Genomic DNA, 16246 nt, shown 5'->3' on the forward strand with positions numbered 1-16246 from the left:
AAAAGATATATGATTGATATATTTTAGGAAGCAGAATTATATTCCATATCAATTAGCAATTATCTTGTAACTGTGTAGTATATAAACACATACATAGGGTTTACACTATAAGTGTTATCATTATCGAGAAGATTATTCATTGTAACCCTAGCAGCTCTTGTGATATTTGTTCATCACTGAGAGAGGACAGTTTCATACCGTAACAGAATTTATTGCTTTCAATAAAGTCTGTTTTCTGTTACTTGTGTTATTAGAATTCAATTTGATTGTGCTATACACTGTATTCTCCCCCCTCTACAGTGTGTGTGATCGAACAAAAAAACATGCATGAATGCAGACTGCATGAAATGCAGCGATCCCCCTCGCGATGACTGAACCAACCAACACATGACATCTCAACAAATGCAATTAGGTGACTAACGGTCAATTAAATCATGCAAGCTAACATACAACTAGAAACGTGGTATGTGTGGATGCTTAACAGATATGCTCCGAAACTAGATCAATTATCATAACTCAATTATCCTCAAGGCAGTCACATGATTATACGAAGAATAAATTCTAGACACAAAATGACTTGTAACACTTCAAGATCACTGGAGCTTATTACGGAATAACGCTTTTATTCAACACAATAAACAAATGCTTATTTGATCGTGCAATGAGTGAGGTCCACAAAAGACTTATGCAATGGCATCCATTTAACGAGCGTTGGGTTAGAGGATCCCAGACTATAAAAGCCTTAGGTTACTAGGCACAAAGTCCCCTAAGAACTTAATAACTCGGATACCAAAGAGCTCACTCATGATCAATTATGCATTAAACCATATTTTTCTCTTTTTTTCTTTTTTCTTTTTTTCTTTTTTCTTTTCTGAATTTTTTTTTCAAATTTCTGAGCAAGTGCGTTTCGCTCCATCTTGCTCAACCCTAGACTACACTCATAAAATACGAGCCAGCTACTAGCCATTTGACGCCTAGCCGCGACTGGCAATGAATTCTAATTTTCACTCCAATTTTTATCTTTTCATGCCTTTTATCATTAAGAGCCTATTATAAATTCTAAACATAATCAATAGATTAACCTTAAAAACATCAAACCATGACAACATTCTAGTCCTTAAGCATACTCTAAGACTTAGTGAAATTACAAGTGTTTCTAGCATGCATGCCAACCTAACAAGATTCAACCTCACTCTAACGCTATCACTACACTCGCATCAATATCACATATCAATTGGTAAAACAACACAAAAGGGATCATAGAATATGCATGAACTAAATGACATGATAAATAAAGTTATAAAAATAAAAAAAATGCAACTATATTATTAAAAATAAAAAAATGCAACTATATGATCTAAATTATCATAATTATGCAACTACATGACATACACAAATATGCTCCTTAACTACAACCCCCAAACTTAAAATCTTCATTGTCCCCAGTGAAGGTAGTAGAAAGGAACACAGGGTATACCTACTCGGAGAAATCATCATCATCACCCTCAGAGCGTGGAGTGTCAGGAGGTGGATAAGCAGAGTCCTCACCAAAAACGGGCCACTGGATGTCAGCTCCAAGGCCTCTGAAAGCAGTCCCAAGTGCTAGGATGAGCTCCTGAGCAAACCTACTCTGCGACTCATACATCGCATCCATCCTCCTGGATAGCCTCCTATACTGGGCATCATCCATCCCTGAACCCGCACCTCCCTGGGCTCTAGAAGAACCTGCCTCGTCATGAGCCTAAATAGGCCTAGCCATCGTAGCACCAGCTGCAGGACATCCTCTTGGAAGACGATATCCCAAACCATGCTCCTCGGGCTCTCCTCTCGTCCACTCCTGCATCGCATTCAGTGTCGATGAATCAATAGTAGCGGCCGGCATCTGCAGCTGCTCATAAGAAGGCCAGTGAACTCCAACTGCCCTGCACAGCCTCGTGAGAGTAGAGGCATAAGGGATGTTGCTTTGCGTCATCCCCCTCAAAAACTTCAAAATCCCTTGGTAGATGAACTCACCAAGGTCCACATAATACTCCTCATTCAAGATCCCCCATAACAACCTGGCTCTCTCAACTATAACCTCATGTGCATGTGAAGAAGACAAAATATTAGCACAAATAAAGGCATTCCATGCATGGGCATACATGTTCATCGCAACAGCCGGAAAAGAATAATACTCGTTAGATCCCGTCTTAAACTTCTACACCGTGCCTGGCTGATAGAGAGTAGCAATAATCAAATCAAAACCAAAATCCTCGGGGGTCTTCTCATTCCAATTCTCCTCCTCGGGCTTCCTCTGACGCTGCCCAATAACACGGAGAATCGCCGTGGGCTGATAATCCATAGTAAGCCACGAACAACCGTATACCCATTCCTGTCTGCCTTGGCGTTCACATAAAACTCGTGAACCACACTCATCGGGACCGCCTCCGGCAACTCACAAAAAGAAATCCACCCTTTCTCAGCAATCATCGACAATAACTCACCATCCCTCCCCGATGGCAAAAATCCCCTGTCCTTCAGAATCGACTTAGTCAGAAGCCTAGTATACTCCTCCTCAGCAGCCCTATCCACCAATCGGGGCCTCGCTGTAGTATCCCTCGAAGAATCAGTAGTAGGAATGGTGCTACTGCTATCAACAGTTCATGATCTCATTGGGGCCATTGAAACTGAGAATAAGTGTTTGAGAGTTGTGTTTTGTGTGTAGGAGAGAGTCTGTAAGTTGAAAGTATATGGGAGTGTATACAAGAGGTTGCGTGTATATATAGGGTAGGATTTAGGTTTAGAATTAGAACAGGAGTGGGGCTGTGGATTGTTTGTAGGAGGAAAAATGTGGGTAGTGGGGTTATGACTGGTGGTATTCTTGTTTTTTTGTTTTTTTTGTTTTTTTATATAAGGCCGAAAAAAAATTCCAACAGAAGGGCTCCAGGCGGCCACCCGGGCTTTCCAGGCGGGCACCCCAGCTTCCAAGCGGCCGCCCGGGCTTGTCAGGCGGGCGCCCGGGAGGTCTCTGGAAAAAAAAATTCCTGCCCATTTTTTTTGGGTTTTTCGATAGAGTACCAACTTCTAAAGATTCCTATAGTTTCAAATCTTGGGTTGCCTCCCAAGAAGTGCTTCTTTTACGTCATTAGCTTGACTTAGAGTAGCTCGATCAAGTTGACAATAAAACGACACTAACCACTTCCCGGTTTTCCATGTCTTCATAATAATGCTTCAATCTCTGACCATTAACCTTGAATGCTTGGCCCGGATCGATCTCAAAAATCTCCACCGCTCCATGTGGAAACACAGTTTTGACGATAAATTGTCCAGACCACCTTGATTTCAACTTTCCAGGAAAAAGTCGGAGACGAGAGTTTAATAAAAGAACTTGTTTCCCCGGCTCAAATAACTTAGGAGATAACTTCCTGTCATGCCACCTTTTCACTTTTTCCTTGTACATTTTGTTTGTTCTCGTACGCTTGAAGTCGAAATTTATCAAGTTCATTTAACTGAAGCATTCGCTTCTTCCCAGCTCCATCTAGATCAAGGTTTAACTTCTTCAATGCCCAATAAGCCTTATAATCCAGCTCCGCAGGTAAATGACATCCCTTACCATAGACAAGTTAAAATGGGGACATCCCAAGTGGAGTCTTGTATGCTATTCTATAGGCCCAAACAGCTTCATCGAGCTTTAAAGACCAATCTTTCCTTGACGGGCAAACAACTTTCTCTAGAATGCGCTTGATCTCTCTATTAGACACTTGAGCTTGACCGTTTGTTTGCGGATGATAGGCGGTAGCAATACGATGATTCATATTATAGCGCTGCATCATAGAAGTGAACTTACGGTTGCAGAAATGCGACCCCTCATCACTTATGATTACTCGTGGCATTCCAAACCTTGTGAATATCTGCTTATGAAGAAAACTCAACACTACCTTTGCATCATTTGTCGGTAGAGCCTTGACTTCTACCCATTTCGAGACATAATCGACTGCCAGCAAGATGTACTGATTATTGCAGGACGAGATAAATGGTCCCATGAAATTGATTCCCCAAACATCGAAGATCTCAACTTCAAGCATCACATTTAAAGGCATTTCATCCTTTCTAGTAAGATTACCAACTATTTGGCAACGATCACACCTTAAAACGAACTGATGTGCATCCTTAAATAACGTAGGCCAGAAAAAACCTGCTTACAGAATACAAGCTGCTGTCTTTTCACCACCATAATGTCCACCATAAACTGTGGAATGGCAGTCTCGTAATATCCCCTCCGTCCCACAGAATGGGATACATCTCCTGATGATCTGGTCAGCTCCTTGTCTAAACAAATATGGTTCATCCCACATATACCACTTCACCTCATGCAGAAACTTCTTCTTTTGAGCCGCATTCATATTATGAGGCATTATATTGCTAACAAGATAGTTCACAATCTCTGCGAACCATGGTTCTTCCTCCTGAACTGCGAACAACTGCTCATCCGGAAAAGATTCGTTGATCAATGTCTTATCATGTGAAGTAGAATCGGGATTCTCCAATCTAGAGAGATGGTCAGCTACTTGATTCTGTACCTCTTCGATCCTTGATCTCTAACTCAAATTCCTGTAGCAAGAGCACCCAACGAATAAGTCTAGGCTTCGAATCCTTCTTTGAGACCAAATAGCAAATGGCAGCGTGATCAGTGAATACTGTCACCTTTGTTCCAAGCAGATAAGATCGAAATTTTTCAAAACCAAAAACTATAGCCAAGAGCTCCTTCTCAATAGTGGTTTAGTTCAATTGAGCTCCATTAAGCGTCTTACTAGCATAGTAGACCACATGAAAGATATTATTCTTGCACTGCCCAAGAACTGCTCCCACTGCATAATCACTTGCATCACACATCATCTCAAAAGGTTATGTCCAATCAGGCGCCGTAATAACTGGTGTAGTTATTAAACTCTTCTTGAGAGTCTCGAATGCCACCAAGCATTCATCATCAAATATTAATGGCACGTATTTTTCTAATAGGTTGCACAACGGCTTAGATATCTTAGAGAAGTCCTTGATGAAACGCCGATAAAAACCCGCATGACCAAGAAAACTACGGATTCCTTTCACAGAAATAGGTGGCGGAAGATTTTCAATGACTCCCACCTTGGCTTTATCCACCTCAAGACCCTTAAAAGAGGCTTTATGCCCAATAATAATGCCTTGTTGCACCATGAAGTGACATTTTTCCCAATTGAGCACCAAATTAGTTTCCACACACCTTTTGAGCACCGCACGAAGATTATTTAAACAGTCATCAAACGAATGTCCAAAGACGGAGAAATCATCCATGAACACTTCGACATTATTTCCAATCATATCAGAGAATATAGCCATCATGCATCTCTGAAAAGTGGCAGGTTTACCACATAAGCCAAATGAAACTCTGCAAAAAATAAATGTGCCAAATGGACAAGTGAAAGTAGTCTTTTCTTGATCTTCTGGTGTTATGCAAATCTGATTGTAACCCGAATAGCCATCCAGAAGATAATAATACTCATGACCAGCCAAACTGTCAAGCATCTGATCAATAAATGGAAGAGGGAAGTGATCCTTCCTTGTGGCCTTGTTCAACTTTCTGTAGTCCATACATACCTTCCATCCTGTGACTGTTCGAGTGGGGATGAGCTCGTTCTTCTCATTTGCTACCACAGTAATACCTCCTTTCTTAGGTACACATTGCACAGGGCTCACCCAAGAACTGTCAGAAATAGGATATATAATTCCTGCATCCAGCCACTTTAGAATTTCTTTCTTCACCACTTCTTTCATGATAGGATTCAGTCTTCGCTGTTGCTCAGAAGTCAGCTTGCTACCTTCCTCTAACAGAATTTTGTGCATGCAATACGAAGGGTTAATCCCATTTATATCTGCTATAGTCCATCCAATGGCCGATTTGAATTCTCCCAAAATCCTCAAGAGCTTGTCCTCATCACTACCTGAAAGGTCAGATGCAATAATAACAGGTAAAGTAGATGCATCACCTAAAAAAGCATACCTCAAGTGTTCAGGCAAGGGTTTAAGCTCCAAAGTAGGTGCTTCCTCAATAGATGGTTTGAGCTTTTCCTCAGCATTCTTGAGATCAGTAGCACCAAGAGATTCAAATGGCATGTCCAACTTTCGCCTCCAAGGAGAAGCATTTAGATATTGTAGTTGCTCGTTGCCGTCCTCACCTTCACTGTCAAATTCCCCCACTAAGGATTTTTCTAAGGCATCAGACCTTAGCACATGATCAAGTTTTGAAGTAACCGCAGAATCAATCAAATCCACCTTGAAGCACTCCTCATCTTCTGCAGGGAATTTCATTGCATTGAATGTCACATCCTGATCTTACACCCTCATAGTAAGTTCACCTTTTTGCATATCTATCAGGGTTCGGCCTGTAGCCAAGAAAGGTCTTCCCAAGATTATGGGAATCTTCTTATCTTCCTCGAAATCTAGAATGACAAAGTCCGCAGGGAAGATGAGCTTATACACCTTTACTAACACGTCATCCACGATGCCTCGTGGGTATGTAATAGAACGATCATCCAATTGTAGAGACATGTATGTGGGCTTTGGATCAAGCAAATTCAGCTTTTTGAAGATAGACAATGGCATCAGATTGATGCTAGCTCCCAAATCGCAAAGGCACTTGTCAAATGACTATTTGCCAATGGTGCAAGGAATGGTGAAGCTCCCTGGATCCTTAAGCTTTGGAGGTAATTTTTGTATCAAGATCATCCAGTTTCACCTTCCTTGAAAGAATACCTTTCATGAATTTCGCATAACTAGGCACTTGCTCCAGAGCCTCAACGAAAGGTATGTTGATGTGAAGTTTCTTGAACACCTCTAGAAACTTACCGAATTGCTTATCCAGCTTTTGCTTTTGCAATCTCTTAGGAAAAGGTGGTGGAGGATAGAGCTGTTTCTCCCCTGTATTACCCTCAGGCAGAGTGTGTTCAACAGTAGTCTTCCTTGGTTGCCCCTCTTTCTCCTTTTACTTTTCTTCTTCTTCTACAACTTCAGCTTTTCCAACTTTTGCTTTCTCAGCTTCAGCAACTTTTCCAGACCTTAAGGTAACAGCTTTGACTTGCTCCTTAGCTTCCTTCCTACCTGGCACTTCAGTATCGCTGAAAAGTGTGCCAGGTTGACGATTGAGCAAGGCATTGGCTATTTGACCGATTTGATTCTCCAAGGTCTTGATAGAAACAGGCTGACTTTTGCACAACAGCTTTAGCTCCTTGAAATCAGCAATAGAAGGTGTAGCAGCACCTCCTTATTGAGGATATGATTGCTTTTGAGCATATTGTTGAGGTTGCGTGAATCCAGGTGGATTAAACTGCTTACTTACAGCTTGCTAATATGGTTGCTGAACAGCATTCTGAGCATTACTCAAGCTGAAATTGGGATGATTTCTGTTATTAGGATGATACGTAGCTGGCACAGGCTACTGCGGTCGCTGATAATTGTTCACATACTGAACAAATTCATTAACAAGAGAACACTGATCCGTAGCATGAGAGCCTGCATAAAGCTTACAGACCATAGCTATCTGATTGACTCCATAGTTGGCTAAAGAATTGACCTTCATAGACAGCGCTTGGAGCTGCGCTGCAATAGCTGTAGCTGCATCAACTTCCGGAATACCTGCTACCTTCCTAGGCATCATCCTAATTGATATATTTTAGGATACAGAATCATATTCGATATCAATTAGAAGTTTATCTTGTAACTGTGTGTCTATATAAACACAGCATAGGGTTTACACTAGATGTGTTATCTTAATCGAGAATATTATTCTTTGTAACCCTAGCAACTCTCATGATATTTGTTCATCACTGAGAGAGAACGGTTTCATTATAATACTGTTTTATTAATAAGATTATTCTGTGTTTCATACTTGTGTTCTTAATTCGATTTGATTGTATTATACACTGTATTCAACCCCCTTCTACAGTGTGTGTGACCTAACAAGTGGTATCAGAGCAATCTGTTAACACATATACAGTAAAGATCCAAAACAATCATGTCTAAAAAAGAACAAACTCCAACCAAGCCCACCAAAACTGAAGAAACTCCAAAGACTCAAATCCATAATCGATATGAGACTATTAGGGTTCTCATACTGAAACCTTCTGAGTATCCCATATGGAAAGTGAGGATGACTATGTTTCTGGAAGCTACAGATCCATAATACCTTGATAGAATTAATGAAGGACCACATAAGCCAACCAAGATCTCTGTTGTAGTTGCAAATCAGCCAGCAATGACTGTACCAAAGGAGAAAAGTGAATATACAGTTGAAGATATCTTATCTATTGCCAAGGATGCAAAGGTAAGGCATTTGCTGCATAGTGCCATTGATAATGTCATGTCAAACAGGGTAATTAACTGCAAGACTGCAAAGGAGATATGGGATGCCTTGGAGACATGATACCAGGGAACTGATGCAATTAAGAAGAACAGGAGGACTATACTCACTCAAGAGTATGAGCACTTTGACTCAAAACCTGATGAGTTATTAACTGGTTTATATGACAGATTTGTCAAACTCTTGAATGATCTGTCACTAGTGGATAAGGAATATGATCTTGAAGATACTAATCTTAAATTCCTTTTAGCTCTTCCTAAAAGTTGGGATTTGAAGGCAACCACAATAAGAGACAACTATGCTCTTGATGAAACTACTCTTGATGAAATTTATGGTATGCTCAAAACCCATGAACTTGAGATGGATCAAAGAAGCAAGAGACATGGGAGAAAGTCAAGAACAGTTGCTCTTAAGGCTGAGGAGCAATCCCCCAAAGTGGTTATCTCAAAGAAAGGCAAAGGAAAGGCTCTCATCACAAAGTCTGATACAGAGTCTTCAAGTTCTGATAATGATGAGGATTTAGAAACTGAAAGTCTATCTGAGATGGATGCTGATGAAGAGATGATGAGATTGTGTGCTCTTATAGTGAAGGGCATCACAAAGATAGCCTACAGGAAATTCAGAAAGGGAAAGAAGTTTTCTAGGAAAAGTGGAAGTTCTGATAAGAAGGGATTCAGAAAATCTGAAGGCAAAGTAGGAAAGTCTGCCAGAGGAGATTACTCAAATGTTAAATGCTACAATTGTGGTGAGAAAGGCCACATATCTCCTGATTGCAAGAAAGGAAAAGGTGACAAAGGCAAGGCACTTGTCACAAAGAAGAAAAGTTGGACAGACACTTTAGATTCTGAAGATAAGGTGAACTATGCCTTGATGGCAAATGCTGATAGCATTTCTGATGCTGCTGAGTTAAAGGTACCACAAACAACTTATGCTTTTCATACTGATGATATTACTGAGTTGAGATCTTATCTTAAAACCATGTTCATTAGCTATATAGATCAGACTTTAACATGTGATAGGTTAACTTCTGAAAATCTGGCTTTTAAGAAAAGGAATGACTATTTAGAAAAGGAGTTAGTTATGTTCCATCAAACTCAGAAAGAAAGAGATGATGCTTTTTATGTTAGAGATGAAGTGTTAAAATTGAATCAATCTCTAAAAACTGAGTTAGAAAAGGAAAGAGAGATTATCAGGACTTGGACTAACTCTGGCAGAACAACTCAGAATTTGCTAAGTAGTGGAAACTGGAAAGAGGGCTTAGGTTATGGAGATGATAAAAGTGAAACAGGAACTGAACAAATTAAGCCAATTATTGTTAAATAGACTAATAAGCCAAAGGTAAATCCTGTTAAGTTTGTAGCAAAAACTGTAAAGTCTGATTCTGAAAAGATGAAAGATACTGAGACAGAAGTTAAGGCAGAGTCAACTTCTGACAAATTAAAACAGGATAAGCCAACTGAAGTTAACATAGGTTTAATGACAAAGAAGCAGCTTAAGTATAAGCTGAAAAAGATTAAAAATGTAAACAAGGTAAAGTCACCGAGGAAAAATAGGAATGGAAAGGAAGGTGTGAATAAAAGTAATAATTATATGCCTGTTCCTAATGCTCCTAGGAAGAAATGTTATAACTGTGGCAATTCTAACCATCTGGCTTCTTTTTACAAGAAGAATAAGAATATAAACTCCTTACCATCTAAGTCAGGAGTTAAGAGTTAGTCTGTTAGGTTTAAGCCACAAAATCCTTGTTTTTATCGTGGTAGTTTATGGCATTCCATTTATACTTGTAAGGAATATCTTAGTTTGTACTATGATTATTATCAAATAAAACCTTCTTTGAAGAAAGTTGCTTTAATTCCTTCTAGTGTAAGTTCTGATGCAAAGTCTGATACTGTAAATTCTGATAAGCAAAATGTTAACATAAACTCTGATGTTAAACCCGCTGCAAATGTTAACAAACTTAATAAGGCCAAAAAATCCAAGCAAGTCTGGGTCCTTAAAACTAATCATTAGTGGTCTTTGTGATTGCAGGGCAACAGGAAAAACATCCTAGTTCTGGATAGTGGATGTTCAGGACATATGACTGGAAATGAAGCCCTGCTATCAGATTTTGCAGAGAAAGCTGGCCCAGGAGTTTCTTATGGAGATGGCAACATGGGAAAATCTCTGGGATATGGCAATATCAATCTTGGGAATGTCATCATTGAGAAAGTAGCTCTAGTCTCAGGACTTAAACACAATCTGCTGAGTGTTAGTCAAATCTGTGACAGAGGTTATCATGTGGATTTCTTTGAAGAACACTGTGAAGTTGTAAGCAAATCTACAGGCAAAGTTGTTCTAAAGGGATTCAGGCATGGTAACATTTATGAAGCCAAGCTTTCAACAAGTTCTGATGGTTCTGCAATCTGTCTGTTAAGCAGAGCATCAATTGAAGAAAGCTGGGATTGGCACAAGAAACTCTCTCACTTAAATTTCAACAATATAAATGAACTAGTCAAGAAAGATCTTGTGAGAGGACTGCCAAAATCAGTATTTGCTCCTGATGGCCTTTGTAATTCATGTCAAAAGGCAAAACAAAGAAAATCTCCATTCAAGAGCAAGACTGAATCTTCAATTCTTGAGCCTTATCACCTACTACATGTTGATCTATTTGGTCCATTGAATGTCATGTCTATTGCAAAGAAGAAATATGCTATGGTCTTAGTAGAAGAGTTTACCAGATACACATTGGTGTATTTCTTGCACACAAAAAGTGAAATTACATCTATCTTGATTGATCATGTCAAACAACTGGATAAATTTATCAAAGACTCTGTGAAAATCATAAGAAGTGATAATGGCACTGATTTCAAGAATATGATCATGGAAGAGTTCTGCAAAGACCATGGAATAAAGCAAGAATTTTATGCTCCTGGAACTCCACAGCAAAATGGAGTTGTTGAAAGAAAGAATAGAACTCTTATTGAAGCTGCACGAACTATGCGTGATGAAGCAAAGTTACCAACCTACTTTTGGGCTGAAGCTGTGCAGACTGCTTGTTTTACTCAGAATGCAACACTTATCAATAAGCATGGTAAAACACCATATGAGATGGTGAAGAAAAAAAAGCCAAATCTGAAGTACTTTCATGTATTTGGATGCAAGTGTTTTGTTCTTAAGACTCATCCGGAACAGCTATCCAAATTTGATCTAAAAGCTGATGAAGGAATTTTTGTTGGATATCCACTTTCCACAAAAACCTTCAGAGTTTACAATTTAAGAACAAGGGTTGTCATGGAATCTATCAATGTCTCTTTTGATGATAAGAAGATTACTGGACTTGAATATTTCAATGATCATGATCAGATGAGATTTGAGAATGAAGTTTTAAATTCTGATTCTGTAAATCCTGATACTGTAAATTCTGATGGGTTAAACTCTGATGTTATTGAAACTGTGGTGACTATGCCAAAGGAAAATGCACCTATGCAGGGGGAGCATGTTGAAGATCCAACCACATCTCAAGAAGCATCAGAACCTAGAACAGGCTCTTCAAGTTCTGATTCATCAAGTTCTGATGGGCCAAGTTCTGATAATTCTGGAAACTCAAATTCTGAAGAATCCAACTCAGAGAGCATAATTTCAGGGGAAGCATCAGAAAATGTTAATGGAGACAACATGGATCATGGGGGAGCATCCAGTTCTAGAAATCACCTTCCATCTGCAAGGAAGTGGACTAAAGCACATACACCTGACTTGATTATTGAAGATCCTGAAGCAGGTATTAGAACTAGAACAGCAACATCAAATTAATGTCTCTATCATTCTTTTCTTTCTCAGGCTAAACCAAAGAAAGTGGAAGAAGCTCTTCAAGATGCTGATTGGGTGCAAGCAATGCAGGAAGAGTTAAATGAATTTGAAAGAAATAAAGTCCGGACCCTAGTGCCAAGACCAAAGAACAGATCAGTTGTTGGTACAAAATGGGTGTCCAGAAACAAAACTGATAGTGATGGCATAATTACAAGGAATAAAGCAAGGCTGGTTGCAAAAGGATATTCTCAACAAGAGGGAATTGATTATGATAAAACATTTGTACCAGTTGCTAGATTGGAAGCCATAAGGATATTTTTGTCTTATGTTGCTCATAAAAAGTTTACAATCTTTCGAATGGATGTAAAAAATGCTTTTCTTAATGGAGAATTGGAAGAAGAAGTATATGTTGAACAACCTCCAGGTTTTGTTGATTCAAAATTTCCTAATCATGTCTACAGACTTGATAAAGCACTTTATGGCCTTAAGCAAGCTCCAAGAGCATGGTATGAGACATTAGCTCAGTTTCTTCTGGAAAGTGGATTTAACAAAGGGACTATTGACAAAACTTTATTCTATCTTAACCATGGAAAGGACTTACTTTTGGTGCAAATATATGTTGATGATATCATTTTTGGTTCTACAAATGACAGACTTTGTAAAAGGTTTGCCAAGCTAATGCAGTCAAGATATCAAATGAGTATGATGGGAGAACTTAGCTATTTTCTGTGCCTTCAAGTCAAGCAGAATGAAGAAGGAACTTTTATTTGTCAATCTAAGTACACCAGAAACTTGTTGAAGAAATTTGGAATGCAAGACTGTTCAAGTGCATCCACTCATATGGCCACTGCAATAAAATTGGATAAGGATACTGGTACATCAGTAGATATTACTTATTACAGAGGTATGATTGGCTCATTACTCTATCTAACTGCAAGTAGACCTGATATCATGTATGCTACCTGTCTTTGTGCAAGATTTCAAGTAGATCCAAGAGAACCTCATTTAACAGTTGTGAAAAGAATTTTCAAGTACCTTAAGGGTACAGCTGATCTAGGATTGTGGTATCCTAGGGAATCAAACTTTATGCTAATAGGTTACTCAGATACAGAATTTGCAGGTTGCAAAATTGACAGGAAAAGCACAAGTGGAAGCTGCCAATTTCTTGGAGGCAGACTAGTTTCTTGGTTTAGCAAGAAACAAAAGTCAATTTCCAGATCAACTGCAGAAGCAGAGTACATTATTACAGGAAGCTGTTGTGCACAGATTCTTTGGATGAAGAATCAGTTACTGGATTATGGGTTAGAATTTTCTAAAATCCCTATTTACTGTGATAATCAAAGTGCTATTGGTATGATAGGTAATCCAGTACAACACTCAATGACAAAGCACATCAGCATTAGGTACCACTTCATAAGGGAACATGTGATGGAAGGTACAGTGGAATTGCATTTTGTTCCAACAGATCAACAACTAGCAGATATCTTCATAAAACCACTGTGTGAAGCTACTTTTATAAGATTGGTAAATGAACTTGGAATGGTTTCAGGTTATTTCTCTAAATCTGCTTAGTTTATGTTCTGGTACATTAGACTTTATGATCAGTATTTACAGATATTACTATCTTTATATAATCTGTGCTTACACTGAAATTTAATTAAGTACTGATTGTTGTCTGATGTGAATTTCTAAACTTTGATAGTGATATGAATGTTTCTGTGACTATTCAAACCAATGAGGATAACTTTGCTAGATGCTGACCTAGTAGTCTTTAATATACTAAAGATTCCATGTTTGAAGTAATTTTTATGTGGAAATCTTTTAACACAAGCAAATTTTGATATTGAGCTTGGTTAGGTTTACTTTGTGTATCTTATTACTAAGTCAAAAACTAGAATGGTGCTTCTTATCTGTTAAGTTTTGATGTTTGTAAATCTGATGGATGTACTAAGTGCTGATAAGCCTCACTTATCAAAAGAAAGAAAAGAAAAGAAATAAATATCAGGTACTCCTTTGAGATCTAGAGAAAATTATATGTGGAAGGGAAGACCCAAGTGCATTGCTGGTATTAAGTAATATGTATTAGAAAAGCAAAATAAAATTTTCTTGGTGACTTTTCACATTCTCTAATTACTGGAGAAATACTCTGATAACAGCATAAATTCTGATAAGCAGTCGTGACTCACTTACACTGAGAAGCCAATGTAAAAAGGAATTTCAAAAGATGCATAAAATGAGTACAAAATAGTTAAGGTGGACTCATGCATGAACTCATTCTATAGTAGACTTCAGACTAATGACAGATTTTAAGCAAAGTTCTTAGTTATGTCGTATTTCTAAGATGTACTGAAGTGAATCAGACTTTACTCTTTGTCTGATATTTAGCTTAAAGCATACACTTACACTCCATATGAATGATGAAAATTACTGTGGTGATCAATGTTGTGTTAGATGAACAGTTTAAGTGTCAGTTGCATAAATTTTGAGGACAAGTTCTGATGAAAGTTCTGATGATTAAGTTCTGCTGAAACCATATCAGTATTTTTGTGAAGAATTACATAAATAAACATTCACTTTTTGAGTTAAGAAGTTATATTCTGATGACTTTTAAATTCTGATAATAATCAAGTTCTGATGCTAATGTGGCAGTATTTATTTACTTGATTTATTTTTGGTCACTACTTGAACGGTTATATTTTATCAGAATATTGGTTTATGTGAGATAAAGCGGTAATAATCATTTATTTAGTGGGAACAATTTTTTTTTGAAAACTGCATATGCATAGTAATCATTACTTATTTACCGTTCCCATCTTAACTACTGCATGCCTGACAGGTGTAACGTCAGTTCCACTTCTCAATAATTGTTGTCACGTGGGGTGTCTAAGTAAAAGAGATAAACGATTTTCAAATCTTTTATTTACATTTCTATTCTATTTACTCTCTCTTTCTTATTCTCTCATATTTTCTGACGGTTTACTATACAGACATTTTATCAAACACTTTTCAATCATTCTAACTTCTCACCTATTTTCAATGGCACCCAATGATATAATCTTCAATGGAGCAAAGTTCGTCCCCAACAACTATGCTGTCATTCTCACTAAGAGTGAAGCTCCTTCGGAACTTCATTTTATCCAGGATTTCTTATCTTATAATGAAATTGGGTTCGCATTGACACAGCCATCCAGTATATCTGGAACTCAAGTTCTGACATTCTGGCATACTGGATATTATGATGATGGTGGTAAGAATGGGACTCCAAGCATCGTGTTTACAGCAAATGAGGTTGAGTATGTTGTTACTCCGGGAGCAATTCGAAAAGCTCTACACCTACCTGAATCCTGTCAATTTAGTTCTGCTGTTGAGGAGCCATTGCTACAATAAATGATGGCAAGTCTTGGATATAAACAGAGTTTGGCTAAGTTGGGTCAACTCAAACTCCCATATATTCGAAGGGAATGGAGCTTCTTCTTCGATTGCATCACGAAGACGTTTGCCAACAAATGCTCAAATTTTAATGCCATTATTATTCTGACACAACAAATTGGGTATGCACTCTTAAACCAATCTCATTTTGATTATGCAAAGACTGTGTTATGCTTTATAGGAGATAGAATGAAAGAGGACAGAAATATAGTTTACTTTGCTAGGTTCTGTCAGTTAATCTATAGCTATTGTACTTCAGATGAACCTCAATTAGCAAGTGAATTCATAGAACCTTTTAGGTTAGCTAAGAGGGCTTTTACTGATCTTTTAAATGCTGACAACAAGAAGGGAACTTTGAGACCCCTTAGAATTCCTTTATTAGTAAAGCAAGCCCTTGTAAATGCTGATTATGAAACCTATTCATTATTATATCCTGATGTCCAACCCACCAACACACAACAGCCATCAGACCCAACCACCACCCAAACACAGCAACCACAAACATCAGCACATACCAATCAACCATCAGCACCTACAGTGCAGCCTTCTTCTTCTAGAGCAAAGAGGACTAAGATAGTACCTCAGTCACAGCATAAAAGAAGGAGGATGATTCTGAGAAATGAATCAGAAGATGAGGCACAGGTTCAAACATCAGAACCT

Source organism: Apium graveolens, chromosome 5 (assembly GCF_009905375.1).
Source record: "Apium graveolens cultivar Ventura chromosome 5, ASM990537v1, whole genome shotgun sequence".
NCBI lineage: Eukaryota > Viridiplantae > Streptophyta > Magnoliopsida > Apiales > Apiaceae > Apium > Apium graveolens.